The sequence below is a fragment of the Rhynchophorus ferrugineus genome, unplaced genomic scaffold (assembly GCF_030347505.1).
Source record: "Rhynchophorus ferrugineus isolate W39M unplaced genomic scaffold, kcgeb_rfMv2 rfM11, whole genome shotgun sequence".
Taxonomy (NCBI): Eukaryota; Metazoa; Arthropoda; class Insecta; order Coleoptera; family Curculionidae; genus Rhynchophorus; species Rhynchophorus ferrugineus.
In genome coordinates, this window is record NW_027472590.1 from 13200495 (window position 1) to 13217926 (window position 17432).

Below are 17432 nucleotides of genomic sequence, written 5' to 3' on the forward strand. Positions count from 1 at the left end.
TTGACGAAGTACGTGAACTTCTCTTTGATCAAGGCTTCCATCCCAAATTTGTGCAAAGATGGAAATTAAAATCCGGGATAGAACTACCAATTGTTCAGGTAGTTGTCCCTCGCGAAGAGCGACAGATCATATATATGACCAAACTCGGCGTCATCACAGTGAAGGTCGAGGTCCAGAGAGGAAACGGCCAGCCAGTGCAGTGCTTCAACTGCCAGCTTTTCGGGCACTCCAGCTCATATTGCCGAGCCCCTCCACGGTGCGTCAAATGTGCCGGGCATCACGACACTAGATCCTGTACCAAAATCCCAGAAGCACCTCCAAAGTGCAGCAACTGCGGTGAAACTCATACCGCAAACTTCAGCGGTTGCACCTGCCGTCCTGCTCCAAGAAAACCAAAAATTCCGACCGAAACCAGACCTCCACAAGGTTCTGCATGGAGTAACCAAGGTGGCAGAAAGCTAGCCCAAAAATTAGCCAGCGCTACCCAGCCTGCTCCAACTCAAACTCCTGCTCCAACCAATACACCGGACCTTAACTCCACAATGCAGGCGTTTACTGACCCGCAGGCTTTCCTACAAGTGATCGCCCTGGCTCACCAACTTGCTCGTCTTTTTCCAAATGTCGCCGCCTAAGCGGCAACACTTACCTGTCTCTATAACTTTCAGCAGCCTTTAACTCTTCGAAATGGCTGTTCCGAAATCTCTTATACTGATGACATGGAATGCAAATAGCTTACGCGGAAAGCAAGCGGAATTGGAGGACGTCATAACATTCTATGACGTCGACATCGTGCTCATCCAGGAAACTTTCCTGAAACCTTCGCATCGTCTCTCTTTCGAACACTTTTTTGTCTACAGAAACGATAGAACTCCGGGTCGAGGCGGTGGAACCGCCATTCTCGTCAGAAAAGGAGTCAAACACGAGCTCCTTCCATCGTTATCAGTAAACAACTTCGAAACAACCTCCATTAAAATCGATATCCAAGAACGTCCCTTCGTGATTACATCCCTGTACAGGAAATCTTCTGCATTCAACTATGCCGAATACCGATCACTCGTCGAAGGAAAATTTCCGAAAATAATAGGTGGCGACTTCAACGCCCACCACCCCACCTGGGGGTGTTCCAGAGCGAATCCCGCAGGTAACGCCATCGTAGCTCTAAGTGCAGATCTGGGCTACGGTCTTGCCTTGCCAGATGAACCCACCCATCACCCTAGTACAGTCTCTCAAGGCGCAGCAAGAATCCTAGATTTCTTTATTCTTCAAGACGTAAATCGCGATTCCGAAGTTCGAGTCCTTGACGAACTAGACTCTGATCATCGTCCGATCCTTCTCAAACTCGGAAACTGCGCCACCACTCAAGTCCCACTAACAAGATTCAGGAAAAAAACCGACTGGAAAAACTACCAATCTCTTCTCCTGAAATCCGATCCAATTCCGAAAATTAACACACCAGAACACCTCGAGGAAGCCGTACTCAAGCTAACTCGTGATATTCAGTCTGCTCACGAATCTTCCACAGTCAAAATTTCATCACAACCCCAGCCGTGGAAAAACAATCTTCCCGCTTCTCTTAAACGTGAAATTCGCATCAAAAACGGTTTATGCAGATTAGCCCGATTCACCCTTGATGCTGCAGACAAAAGGGAGGCGAACAGAGCATGCAAGAGGGTAAGGGCGGCCGTCTCGACTTGGCGAGCAATGAAATGGAACTCATTTCTCGCGGACCAAAGGCTGGATGGCCCCCCTTCCTTCTGGCGTGTCTCCAAATGCCTCGTGGGGAAGACGCACAATGTCATCCCTCCCCTGAAGTCAGCGGTTACAGGAAATTTTGCAGTCACTGACCAAGAAAAAGTCGAGCTCCTTGCAGAGACCTACGAAGCTCAAATGAAATGCCTCCCACCCGCACAGAACACTAAAACTAAAGACATTGACACTGTCATCAACGAATCCAACTCCGTCAAAAGACCAGTAACCCCCGCCTTTCTTCTCAACCATTTTGTATCTCCAAAGTCTCTACAGACTATGATCGGCAAACTTCAAACCAAAAAATCTCCAGGTTTCGATGGAATATCGATTACCCAGTTAAAAAAGCTCCCGCATAAGCAACTCGCAGAACTGGCAAACATTATTAACTCCATCATGAGACTGCAACACTTCCCGGCGTCTTGGAAACACGCACATATAGCGGTTATACCCAAGAAAGGAGCAAAATCATCTCCATCTGATTACAGGCCTATCAGCCTTCTCAGCGCCATTTCGAAGCTTGCCGAGAGGGCAATACTCTACGCTCTCAACTCTTTCACAAAGGAAAACAACATCATTCCAGATGAACAATTCGGCTTTCGCGCTCACCACTCATCCGTCCATCAAGCTTCCCGTCTGGCTGCACACATCCATCATGCTCTTGACCAACGTAAAAAGCTTGGAGCAGTTCTTCTGGACCTAACCAAAGCCTTCGACAAGGTCTGGCACGACGGATTGTTCGCAAAGTGCGTGCGGTTAGGCCTCCCAGAAGACCTAACCGCTCTCATCAAGTCCTATCTCTCGGACAGATCTTTCCAGGTCAAGATCAGGGCGTCACTTTCCAGTCGTAAACAAATCGATGCTGGCGTACCTCAAGGTTCCCCGCTGGCCCCAGCCTTATTTAATCTCTTTATTTCAGATATGCCGAGAAAAGAGCATATTGACGTCGCCTTTTACGCTGACGACACTGCTTTCTTCACGGCCGCCAGGTTCGAAGTTACAATTCATGAGCGTTTACAGAAGCAGCTCGATCATGCGGTCAAGTGGTTCAAATTCTGGAGGTTGCAAATCAACCCCCTGAAAACCCAGGCCATCATTTTCCACAAGAAGCGTTACGCACTGCGCGTCTCGCAACTTAAGATCGACACCGCAATAATTCCATGGCTGGATAACGTCACGTACCTAGGTCTTCACTTCGACCGGCGGTTCGGTTGGCATTCCCAAATCCAGAAAGCAATCCAAAAAGGTTCGGGGATAGCAAACCTGCTATCTCCTCTGATCTGCCCTTCTAGCAGGCTTCCCATCTCCATCAAATGCTTATTTTACAAGATGTTAATTCGGTCCGTACTCCTCTACGGATCTAATGTCTACTTCAAGTTTGTTACACCCAACCAGGTCAAACGGCTTCAAGTTTTCCAAAATAAGCTCCTCAGGAGAATATTAAACGCTCCATGGTTTGTCAGAAATAATCAAATTCATAGGGAAACTGACACTCCAGAAATCAAGCACTTCATATCTCAATCATTCCACAAACAACAACTCAGCTCAAGTTCTTCTGAAAACGCGCTTGTTCGCGAGCTGGTCGACATGCTGGGAGCTTAGCACCGCGTCACCGCTAAGCTCTCCCCCTTTTCCAGGCTGAAACGACCTCATCCGTCGCTACAGTCATAACTTTTGCCCCCATACAACAGTACCCAGTTGTGTGTTAGCTCAGGTTCGCGAATCAATAGAATCGCCGGGCTCTCGTGCCCAATAACGGCTGCCCGATCAGCGGGTGCCATATCCCCAAATTTAATGCAGTAGCAGTAGTGATCCACAGGGGTCAACTGTGAGGCGGTTTCGGTTTAGTGTATTGGTAAGCCCAGAGGCAGTCCCACATAACCCGGTCCAACTTGTCACTCCAGGGCAAGTCTCCGCGACCAGGTATGCGTCATGCATTCCACCGCCTGGTTTTTAGGCCAGAACAAAAAAAAAAAAAAAAAAAAAAAAATTTATATTCAAAATCGCTATTGCCAAAATAAATAAAGAATCCTTCCGAGATTACCACGTACCACTACACGCGCTCCACCCATTAGACCGGAGGACGCTCACTAAGACACTTATAATTACGGTTAGGAATTTACTTTAAGAATTTTTTGAGTATATTCTTGCACAGTTGTACTATCGGTTTATGAATATTGAAGATATATACTATTTAAGTACACTAATATAAAATAAAGGATTATGTTTGTTAAAAATAATGCGAGTGTTTGAAGTCACTACTGTATTGTGGGCTATAAATAAAAAATACTTTGTTTTTTCTTCATTTATTCTAAAAACCTGAAAACCATAATAATTTTCTCGGTAGTAATTTTTAGACTAATAACTATAACTAATATATTAAGTTGATACAAACAATATCTTTATCTTCTTTGTTTAAATTATATTTAAATTTTTTTTTTGAATTATGAATATGAAAAACGTAATGTAAACGTGCATGCTATCATGTCAAACAAAAGAATTATAAGATAGTTCAGATAAAATTGTGTAAAATAGTTGAAAAATTGTGAAACGTACCAGGATTATTACAATAATTCGGTTATATATGTTTTATATGCATCGAGGACAAGGATATTTAAGATTGAATGGGATAGAGAGATTCTGATTTTTTATATTGTTTGAATCTAATAAGCTAACGTTTATACTTTTTAAAATTTAATATATTACTTTCATTTGTTTTACTTTTTTTTGATATATTCACCTGATATTTATTGGATAGTGAAGCCACATTGAAAGAATATTGACTATAATTTTTTTAAATTAATACAAAGATCATAATTTTGTTTCAACTAAGTCCCATTTAGTAAAAATCACCCCTGAAAATACTATTATAAAACTTTTCAGTGAGGAAGATTTGATCAAACCTTTTACTGAAAGATCAAATTTAGTTTCGATATTAGCTTATATTCTCCAAAAAGTAGATCAAATACAAGGCTAATCAATAATCACAAGGATAATTGTCTGGATTATACAGTGGATGTGATAATAATTGGCAAGGTAAATTTATGTAGTTTCGAATTTATACAATGTTTCTGTTTGTTAATGATATGAACAAAGTACTGGTAGGTCTAACATATTAAAGTTTCCACTACTCTTTATTACTAGTGAACTTTTGGTGTGCATTGAAGAAAATCACTAGATATATATTTACAAATTTAATTAATATGTTTTACGGAGTGATAACGAAACTAATTGTAACATATGTAATATCAATGTCAAGCACAGTTAAACGTAAATGTAGGGTGGCATTTAGGAATAATTAATAAGGTTAGTACGAGTAGTAGACCAAGCAGACAATATGTCCTCCCGTAATATCTGACCTAGACCTAGTCTCTTCCGTTAAATATGGATAGTCGGTGAATTTAGAATAACTAAAACGTGACTAAGAATACGTATCCTGACTACATAGATTCTTCGTGCAGTTACAAGAAAAGGTATTATTAATAGTTAATTAAATGAAATAATGAAACAAAAATAGTTTATAAAATATAGTTTATTTTAACATTTTAGTAGATCTAATGCATATATTATCGAAAAAGTTCTAATAGAGTTCTAGGAACTTTTTTTAATGTAATAATATCCCCTGGAGGCCTAATACATCTAATTAACAATTGTATATCCAACTAATGTATTTTACTTTCATTAGAGAGCATGTTCACCTTTTTATATTGAGTTCTTGTTTTTTTTTCTATAGCGTGTTTCCTTGTCAAGTCATTTTGATATCGCTGTATTATCTGTTTCTTCTGTTACTAACTGTGTACACCATTCTTGATACAATTAATCACTGAATTGTTCCTAATGAATTTACCATATTTTCAAAACAGTTAATATTCATTCTCTCCTCATACATTCTATTCTAATACTCATGTATAATTCTGAACAATTGGAAATATATATGTGCACATTAAGCTTCGGACCCTACAATATAATTTTCTACAGTTATCGTCTATTAATCATATATACATTTTAGTTGTTTCCACTGTCATCGCTCTGTCTTGAAAATTGTCAGTATTGATTCATAATCCCATATTCAGAAAGTTTCATTCTAGTGAATAACTAAGCTGGTAATTTCCAATCAAACATTTTTTCACAATTCCATCATTTTTAAAATCTTCTTCGGTGTGCTTGATTGAGTTCATCCAAACCAAAAGTGTTATTAACTAGTGCTATTTCCAGCATATCTACAATGAGTTATTAATAAATGTTATGACTAATGAAACCTAATGAATTGTTACTCCAATATTAACCTTTTGTTGTCTTATTATTATTATCAACTTGCCAGGAGAGACCATTGGGTATATCGGTCCCGTTCTGAATTATCCATATCTCATCAAAATACACAAATTGAAGTAATAAGTTTTCCTGATTTTAACCAGCGAAATGCAGAGAAATGACGTTCTCAGCACCATCTCCGATTTAGAATATGAAAAGTTTAATAAGGGAATATGATTACAGGTAGATATCTCCGAAAATAATTTCTGGAATTTCTAAAAATTCTGCTGATGGCATATTCTAATAGGTTAAGCTGTGAAAATATAAAAAATAATTGATTTTTTCAAATTTTTGCACTGGAATAACCCCTTAAATAATGAGAAATATGGCACTCCACTAACTTATTAAACTGTTTAAAAAAACGACAAATAACAGATCAGTTTAAAACTCCCCAGCCTACCAGAGTAAAACACATTTTCTTTTGGCAAAATTAGTTTTTTTATTCAACATAATTCCCTTCAAGGGAGATACACTGATTATAGCGATCTTCCAACTTTTCGATGCCATTTTTTGTGGTACGATTTGTCCTTTGCTTCAAAATAGGCCTCAGTTTCGGCGATCGCCTCGTCATTCAACGAAAATTTCTTCCCAGCGAGCATTCTTTTGAGATCTGAGAGCAGGAAATAGTCGCTGGGGGCAAGATCTGGAGAATAAGGTGGATGAGGAAGCAATTCGAAGCCCAATTCATGGATTTTTGCCATCGTTCTCACTGAATTGTGTCACGGTGCATTGTGTTCTTGAAGCAGCACTTCAAATGATTTCGTCCTTCAAGGTAACATAGTCATTGAAAATTATTCCATGCGCATCCCAAAATGCAGACGTCATAACCTTGCCAGCCGACTGTTTGGTTTTCCACGCTCCAAAGCGTGGGAAAAATGCATACCAATCCTTGATGGTTGATTTTCGTGGGGCAGTGTTTGGAAACTCGGGATCAAGCCAAGTTTTTGCTTCAACTGTATTTTTTCCCTTCAAAAAGCAATATTTTATCAACACGCGAAATTCCTTGTTGTCCATTTTTTTTCACAATAACAAAAATTTCTTCACTCAAAATGCTATAATTCACAAACTAATGATCCGATAGCTGTCAAATTTATACACGCATCTTTATGAGAGTTAGGGCTAACTAAAAACATATGGATTTAATTCTAGTAGCGCCATCTATGTGTCAGGCCGGGGACTTTTCAATTGACCTGTTATATAACTAAGAGGGATTTAGTTAAAAAAATATTTTCATTTACTCTCATCAAAACAATAGTTCCGCGGATCCCACATTCTTCTACAACTCAACCAAAAATGTGTAACGAAAAAACAAAATCGAAGCGGGTGGACCGAAGCGACGGCGCGCTCCTGCTCCTGCGATATCAATTCCGACTATTCAGTACCGAAATAACACTGGTTTGGAGTGGGTATGCCGAATTAGTTAGCGGATCAAACAAAATGTGCTCGACGTGAACTGACGACAGGCATCAAAATAAATACATGTGATCGGGACGTTTGTGTTCATTTTATATCATGCTGAATTTTTGATTGAGGACATTTTTCTTACGATTTTTTTTTGGATATTTAATCGAAACTTGCTTGCGACTAGTGCGAGGTAGCTTTTCTATATTTTTTTGGTAAGTCATGTTTTGTTTTCAATTATTACAATTTTTCCCAATACTATATCGATTAATAAAGTTATATATTTAGTAAATTAACACTAATAAACTATTTGTTTTATCCTAATTTACCACTGCTTTAAAATTACGAAGTTCTTATTCTACGATAGATACTTTGGACTTATGTGCACTGAGCTTTACTCTCTTTAATCTTCTGACTAAGCCATCATTATCTAGGAGCTGGAGAACCTCAACAGTGATGTGCTCATGGAGCATCCTTAATAACATTGTCGACAGTTACCACTTTCAGGTCCTTAAAAACAATATCTCGCAGCACCATATTTTGGAATCTTTATATAACATTTATATTGCTTTCGCTGGTACATCCCCACAAGAAGAACGCCATAAGTCTCCATTGGTTTCAAGACCTGTTGCTAAAGTTTAAGATTTTGACAACAAAGCTACTTGTTGGTTTATACCATATATACTGGCTTGTTTTTGATTTTTTTTGTTGGTGAAATCAATATCCACTGATTTATTTTGATTAATTTTGATACTCCAGTTTTCTTTATTATACTGCCGAACATTGTATTTAGGCAATATCTGTTTGTAGCTTTTCGATTTATTCAGTATTGTTATCTCCTATAACTAGGATTGCAACAATTTCATTGAATGTAAGCAGGTCCCCAATGTACACAGAAGATTTTGGGCTAGTCGCAATATATTTCCCCGAAGAATAGGCATCTTCTTGATTTCATTTCATTCAACATTCATTTTCATGATTATATTTATTATCACTTATTTATCATTTATTATCATTTATCATACTCTATTTATTAGATTAAATACATATATTACATATATATAATAGTAAATAGCAGAAATATTTTTTTTAATAATGTCATATTAAATAGTAACATATAATACAGAAGGTAATAATATAAATAATTTCAATCAGTCGTGAAATTTTGATAATAATTATCATCGATAATCAATTATACGAGCAAGTATTGTTTCGAATATGTTTTAAAAATCGATATATAATAGATATTCTATTACATTAGTTTGTGTTTTATTCTAATAATTTTCGACGTGTCTTAAACTACCAGAACTCTAAGGTATATTTTTTATGCATTATTCGCATTAATTAGTTTGTGAATTATAGCATTCTGAGTAAAGCAACTTTTGTTATTGTGAAATAAATTGATAAAAAGTAATTTCGCGTGTTGATTAAATATCGCTTTTTGAAGGGAAAAAATGCAGCAATAGAAGCAAAAACTTGGCTTGATGCCGAGTTTCCGGACACTGTCACAGGAAAATCAACTATTAAATATTGGTATTGGTATAAGGGACTTAGCATAAGTTTAGACGTGGTGAAATGAGCACCGTAGACGATGAACGCGATGGTCGCCCCAAAAGAGGTTGTTACCAACGACAATATTTAAAATATCCACAAAATGATTTTGAATGATTGTAAATTGCCATTGAATGAAATAGCAAACACTCTAAAAATATCAACTGAATGTGTATATCATATCATTCACGAATATTTGGGTATGAGAAACCTATATGCAAAGTGAGTGCCGCGCGAGCTCACTTTTGACTAAAAACAACGACGAGTTAATGATTCGGAGCAGTGTTTGAAGATGTTCAAGCGTATTAAACCCGAGTTTTTGCACCGATATGTGACAATGGCTGAAACATGGCTCCATCATTTCACTCCGAAGTCCAATCGACAGTCATCTGAGTGGACTGCACACGATGAACCCGCTCCAAAGCGTGGGAAAGCGCAACAGTCAGCTAGCAAGTTTATGGCATCTGTATTTTGGAATGCGCATGCAAGAATTTTCATCGACTACCTTGAAAAAGGAAGGACCGTCAGCAGCTACTATTACATAGCGTTATTGGACCGTTTGAAGGACGAAATCGCCGAATTTGAAGAAAAAGAAAGTGCTGCTTCACCAAGACAATGCACCGCGTCATAAGTCAGTAAAAACGATGGCAAAAATCCTTAAATTGTGCTTCGAATTGCTTCCTCATCTACCGTATTTTCCAGATCCCCAGCGACTATTTCCTCTTCTCAGATCTCAAATGAATATTTGAGAGTCGATATAATCAGTGTATCACCCTTGAACGGAATTATGTTGAATAAAAAAAACTAATTTTGCCAAAAAATATGTTTTACTATGGTAGGCAGGGAACTTTTCAATTGACCTGCTAGCTTCATTGAATGAAGTATGTGAAGCGATATATAATTTTAAGTCCTTTTATGGGTAAAACCGAAATTATGTTTTTCCAAACATATATATTAGTCGTTTGAACACGTTTGTGTAATAAAAACTAACAATCACACATACAAGACACTTCTATGGAAAACTGATCTTTAAAATTAATCGTAAAATAATCAATTCCCACAAAATATAACAATTGTTATGAAAGTATGACAATATACTAGTTACTTGAATAATAATAAATAATTTCCACAAACTAATTGAACGACCTAGTTAAAAGCTTAGGTACTGGTTGAAAAATAAACACTTTAATATAATAGCAAATCATAATTCAATATCTATAATTAATTTATTATATATTAAATTAATTTAGTACAGAACAGATACTTTTAATATAATAACAAAATAAATAAACAGCTATTGCAAAATAGGCACGTAATGATATTAAATAATTAATATTTAACTAAATCAATAAATCGTAATCACGGGCCTAAATAATTGATCAGCTACAAGCCATCCGAAAGAAATGTGAAACTCATGAAATCAAGTTAGTTAAAGCATCATTCGTAATGATAAATTAATTGTCGTATATAGTCCGAACAAAAACCAAAAACAAACTAATTACATTCAAAAATGCATCCTCTGGCCTTCAACTATTTTTAAAAGTTCAATATTTCTATATCATTAAATATCGTAAATATTATTTACTTCTGTGAGAAACGTTGCTGTTTCGCAGATGTTTATTTTCATTGAAAGAGTTCAGAGACTTCTTGGTTTTTGTCTTAGTGTTTTTTAAATTATACAGTAGTTATATAATAAAAAGATCCGGTTGAAATTATGATGAAGTAGTTGTTGTTGAATTAAAAAGATCCTGATGTAACGGTGTGTAATATTAATCGCTATAGATTGTTTCAAGGAAGAAAAACTCGCTTCACTACTTCACTTATCATAGCCATACAAATTAACCAAAATATTTTCCATCAAGTTCTGTTTTGCCATCTCGAAATACAATTTTCAGCCAATTCACTCGTTTTAGGACTTCTCGTCGCATAGAATGGACTGAAAACAATTCATTCATCAACTGATACGCTGTCTGAAGTTTGTTTGAGAATTTGGGTTTTCGTCAAATAAGCCTTTCAATGCATTCTCTTCGAGCATTTTTGGTACTTCAGACCGTTCATTGTCATTAACTTCAATATCGCCAATTTTAAATTGTTGCAAGTAAGATCGATTGTTGGGATTTGATGGAGCATTATGACCATAAGTTTCTACAATTGTTCTTCAAATAAAACAAAAAAATAATGATATTTTTATCTCTCTCTAGTGTCTATAAAATAAATAAGTCGTAAGAAAATCAAAACCATCGAATTTAACAGTTAGGTTAGGTTGTTTAATAATTGTTTACATTTATACTTCGCATTATCACCAATAGATATTTCTGACCAAAATATATGCAAGCGCTTAAAAAACAAAACTACAGTCTATCCAAAGTTATTTTGTACATACGTCATCTAAATTTCTGACGTCAAAACGTCGCATACAACAAGATTCTAAACTAAATTAAATAATTAAACAAAAATACAGTTATCAAATATAGTTTATTTTAAAATTATATCTAATGCATATATTAGCGAAGGACTTAAAACTACAATTAAGCACACAGTTAATAATAGTTTGTAGGTTAGAGTTACGTTTGATTATATTTAAAATAAATTCTTTTCCATGATTTAACCACCTATGAGTTAAAGTTCTAGGCGCGTTTTTTATGTAGTTGTATCCTCTGGAGGGCCTAAGCTAACTAATTAACCAATGTCTAATCAAGTAATTATTATACTATCATTAAAGAGCATATTTACCTTTTACGTTTAGTTCTTGTGTCCTTCGGTAGAGTGTTTCCTTGAAAAGACATTTTGATATCACTGTATTTCTCCTTCGTTTCTTCCGTTAATACCTGTATACATATTTCTTGATAAAACTAGATTTAATCACTGCATTCTCTTTAATGCATTTGTTATATCTGCAAAACAGTTTTTCACGCTATTTTTCCGCTGACACATGTTAACCAAATGCTCATGTATATTCTGAACAATTTTACACACATATCTGAACACATAAATATCTTACATTCTACAATAGGATTTCCTACAGTTATCATATATTAATTATATACTCACCTTTACTTGTTTCTACTCTCATCACACCATATAAGAAATCGACAGCAATGAATCGTATCATATTAAGAAAGTTTCATGCAAATGCACAAATAAGCTGTTAATTTCCAATCAACTTTTGTTATCATAACACTATTTTTATTATCATCTTGCCATAAGTGACCGTTGTGTATATTAGTCCCATTCTGAAATATCCTCTAAATATCATCTAAATTCATAAAATGAAACAATAAGTCTTCCTTCATTTTAGTATATGCTTTTAAACATTTTATTCTTTTAAAAGCAATATCCAGAAGTTCCATATGACCTCTTCGATACTTTTCAGACAGTTTCCTTTGAAATAATTGTGTTAAATTATGTTTGTATTGGAAAACTACTCACTGTTTTTATACATATCGTATATTTAATCTCTCGTAAAAATAACATCAAGCTGATCTTGATTTGTTACCGCTTCGCATGAGGACAGTTTTTTTTTAATTCAAGATTATATTTTTAATTTTTTGAGAGATTTCAGTGACCGTGTCCATATCAATATTCAGTGCAGCTGCAACACGCTAAAAAATATTTTCAATAAAACCCGCAGTTAATTAATATTTAATAGTAAAAATGCTTACCTCTCTAATGAAGTTTACTGATAAGAGGGGACATTATCTCGTTCCTGTTCAAAGTACCTGATCCGAGACGCAATCTGTTCTGTCCAGCTTCGGTATTTTCAATCAGAGTAATAATAAGCAGTGATTTGAAATTTATCAAAACCAGCAAAGCATTAAAATAACGTTTGCCAGTTTATAACCTCTTGCCACTATTATTTTAAAGAATTTTGCATACGTTTGGCAACCGGACGACTACGACCGGATAGTTCGGTTACAGGGGTGTGCAACTGCAATGGTAAGTAGTGGGGCAAAGTTTCGCTTAGTCCAATCATTGGCGTCGCTGAAAAATAGTTATGTAGAAACCTGTAAGGAAAATACTTTGCTTTGATTGGTCTGCCATTTCCCTGATTATTTTGTGACGTCACATTTATTGGCCAATAGTATTTAAATAAAAATCTAATTTAAATTTTAAAATTAATTTATTAAAATAAAATCCTATACAAATATACATAAGTGTAAATAATATAAATATATATAAACAAAAAGCAAAAAAATTAAATTAAAATATCTATAATTCTTCAATAACGCCTTCCCATATATGTTTAGTGCCATCAATTTTATGGGATCTATTAGAGTTCTAACTTATCTTGATATATTGAAGGTAAACTTTAAATCCTTCCCTGTTGATATTGCATTAACTTCATTAAACCAAAAATACAATCACACCTCAGAATAACTTAAAATTTGGTCTTGAAAATCATCATGGATTGGACAGTCGAAACACTAAAAATTTATGTGTTTTTTAAAAATATTTAGATTTTAGAGTATTTAATCTGTGGAACTACTTAATATAGAATATAGACAAATATTGCATATTGTCTCTTCTTCAGAAGTTTTGTTGAATAGCCTGAAATAAGACTAAAATACAATATTAGACTCTTGTTTTCCTCAGAGCAAAATTCTCTGGAACTGAAAATATAGACTCAACTGGTGATTCAACAACCTCAAGTGGTACTAGATCTCCCGTCAAAAAAGAATATAAGTTATCTAACATGTTCATCTTCTTCACAATTTTCTCCGGGAGAATGATGTGAAAAAATTGAAATGATGAGCCCTTTTAAAAATTTCTCGAACATACTAGGGGAAGGATGATGTTTCTACCTCCATGACCTCTAATAGATCCAACAAAAATCTTTAAGCAATCTTGGTTAAGATTTGTTAAACAAATGTAGTTATTTGTAAATTTAGACAAAATAGATTTCTTTAAGGTAATAAATCCCCTAAAAGCAGCAATTAAATTTTTAATTGATGGCACCATAACAAATATTTTCTTAACAAGGCAATCAAATTTAAATATATAATTCCTCTACTATAAAATGATTGAACACTGATTGTTCTAAAAAGTTAAAGTATTGCAAATATTTTAGGGATATTTTACAATTAAAAGTTGTATTTATTACTACTAATTATCTAGTTATATTAATTGTTACCTTCTTGTAAGATTTCTTTATGTAGAGACATCACACTGACAGCATACGAACAACTTGGTAGATTAATTGAATTTTATTACTACTAACTTCTTCATAAGTTTTTGAATTTCTGTAAACAAACAATATATAAACAGACATGTAGTAGATAGATAATTTTATATGTACCTGATAAAACCAATGATGGATATGCATTTACCCAAATACCTGTTCGTGAAGGAAGGATAATTCTAAATTTTTCACCAAAATGTCCATAACAAACACCATGACGTTGATATGTTTGCATTTTGGTTTATCCAGGTAACTTACTACTATTTACTTGATTAACCCATTTTTGGAAAGGAGCGAGATCATTCTTTGGGAAACGATGTCTAATTTCCGTAGTAGAATTTTACCCCGGTACACTACATCTTTTACTACACTGACGCATTGTCATTAATTTTTATATTATTACTCCATAATAATTAATGTAAAACAGAAAATATGCACAACGTAAAACGAAAATTTCGTGATCTAAACAAAAACCATAACCTACAAACAACAAACATAAAAATGGACGCCCATAGAAAATGCTGACTTCACACAATTTGATCGACCAATCACATTTCATGTTAGTGACTGCACCAGGAATTTAAACTAGCCAATCACAATTTGCGATCGCAGCGCTACAGTTGATTGAACTAAACAAAACATTTCCCCAAGGTCGCCTATACCGTGAAATTTCTAATTTTTTCTATGTTCGGTTACACGTTCGAGCTTATCAGACAGCATTTTGTCTCTTTTTAACTAGAATAAATTTAGAAACGGGAGTTCTAAACCGAATTTACAAATTGCGGCAAGCAATACATTAAAGATCTTGACGACAAATGTACAAAAAACTTTGGATAAACTATATATAGATTTTATATCTAAGCTATATTAACTATCTTTTAAGACCTGTGAAAAATATCGATCACTAGACAATCACATTCCATTCTAACCCCACCAATATCACTTAAAGTTATTCAGAACTAAGTATTTTGAATTTTTTTAAATAATTATAGTATATTTTTTGTTGCTACGTAATATCTTTCGAAAATATTAATAATGTGTTAAGTATCTGATATCAAGGTCCGTTACAGAAATAACTTAAAACATTTTACGGCTGAACTGCGTAACGTATAGATACTAAAATTCAAGAGTCAGATAAAAATATGTTCTCATGCGAATCTAGATATTTTAAGAAATACTTCTGGCTGCCAAAACGAGTGTTTTATCTATTGTGTATTACTCGTGTGTTATTCATATTATACATAATTACAGACGATGAGATTACAATGTTATACATTGTAGATTGTTTACATTATATACAGTGCTGTGAAAATAGTTTCAGGAACTTTAAGCGAAAGAAGTATGTATTTCTAAATACGTTTTATTAAATAAATATCGCAAATATGTTTTTTATTATAGATTATCCTTTTTTCAGTTTCAAAAGTGCTTGATGGCAAGTATTTTGAATAACTATAAATTCAATGATCACGCGAACTTTATCTTATATCTGATTTTGTTTTAATAAATCAGATAAAGGTTGGAAGAGCGTAGTTTTATTTTTTAATATTTCATTTTCCTTTTTTTGACCGTTATACTTTCATGCTTGAAATTTAAAAAAAATTGAATGGATTGGAAGAATGATTTTGGAGAAAATTTGACATATTCATTCACAAACTAATTAAAAATCTCAATCACTACATAAGAAATTTACACCTGCAAGATAATTTACACCTGCTTTAATTATGTTGGTGATGGAAATCTACTCATCAGTCTCTGTTCTAAAACTCCATTTAACGGTTCAATTATGTTGAAGTAACAGGTCAATTGAAAAGTCCCCGGTTTATCATAGTAAAAGACATTTTTTTGCCAAAATTATTTTTTTTTATTCAACATAACTCCCTTCAAGGGTGATACACTGTTGTTCATCATGAACAATTGTCTGAAATCAATAACTAACAGGTCAATTAAAAAGTGCCGGCCTAACATAGTAAAACACTTTTTTTGTCAAAATTAGTTTTTTTGTTCACACTGATTATAGCGACCCTCCAACTTTTCGATACCATTTTTGTAGTACGATTTGTCCTCTGCTTCAAAATAGGCCTCAGTTTCGGCGATCACCTCTTCATTCCACGAATATTTCCTCACAACGAATATTCTTTTGAGATCTGACAACAGGAAATACTCGCTGGGAGCCAGATCTGGAGAATATGGTGGATGAGGAAACAATTCGAAACCCGATTCATCAATTTTTGCCATCGCTTTCACTGACTTGTGACACGTTGCATTGTCTTGGTAAAACAGCACTTTCTTTTTCTTCAAATGCGGCTGTTTTTCGGCGATTTCGTCAATTCAAACGGTCCAATAACGCTATGTAATAGTCGCTGTTGATGGTCCTTCCTTTTTCAAGGTAGTCAATGAAAATTATTCCATGTGCATCCCAAAATACAGACGCCATAAAAATCATCAAAATCATTTTGTAGATTTTTTAAATGTTTTCGTCGGTAACAACTTCTTTTGGGCGACCACTGCGTTCATCGTCCTCGGTGCTCATTTCACCACATCTAAACATAGCATACCAATCGTTGATGGTTGATTTTCCTGGGGCAGTGTCCGGAAAATCGGCATCAACATAAGTTTTTGCTTCAACTGTATTTTTTCCCTTCGAAAAACAATATTTTATCAACACGCGAGATTCCTTTTTATCCATTTTTTACTATTGCAAAAGTTGTTTCACTCAAAATGCTATGATTCACAGACTAATTATCAGCTGTCAAAATTATACACACATCTTTTGAGGGTAAGGACTAACTAAAAATTATATGGATTTAATTCTAGTAGCGTCATCTATGTGTCAGGCCGAGGACTTTTCAATTGACTTGTTATGGCGATTGTGCTGGCCAGAGGAGATGGCAAAAAATCAATTTACCTAGAATGCCGGCATTATCATCTTGGAATATGGCAGTATCTGGCAATAATATGCTAATGATAGTAAGAACGAGAGGAGGAGAGCACTAATTTTGATGTGTTAACCCAAACTATAAAGAAACCTCCTTCATACTTGACTATAGGAACCGGGCAGAACTTGTGTTTATATTATTTTGTCTATCCCGTGTATGTACCAAATAAATTTAACAAATATTTCTATGTATTCTATACTTTATTTTTATGCGGGTTAAAATATTTTGAATAATTACAAACTCATCGTTCAAACAAACTCTCTCTTATATTTGGTTTGGCTTTAATAAAACAAATAAACCTTTTTTCC

General features: G+C 34.7%; 1 protein-coding gene and 1 long non-coding RNA gene across 2 annotated transcripts in view; one reads left to right on the top strand and one right to left on the bottom strand.

Moving 5' to 3' along the window:
• Positions 1-7433: 7433 nt before the first annotated feature.
• The window catches only part of ZnT77C (Zinc transporter 77C), a 46292-nt gene continuing 36293 nt past the window's right edge, over positions 7434-17432 (top strand). Inside the window, exon 1 of the mRNA XM_076417529.1 lies at positions 7434-7673. The gene's annotated coding sequence lies outside the window, so the exon portion shown is untranslated. The remainder of the gene's footprint in view (positions 7674-17432) is intronic.
• LOC143204750 (uncharacterized) lies at positions 13302-14443 on the bottom strand. Its single transcript, XR_013007668.1, has 3 exons — positions 14306-14443; positions 14141-14249; positions 13302-13433 (listed from the first exon to the last, which is right to left on the bottom strand). It is a non-coding gene; the product is annotated as an uncharacterized LOC143204750 (long non-coding RNA).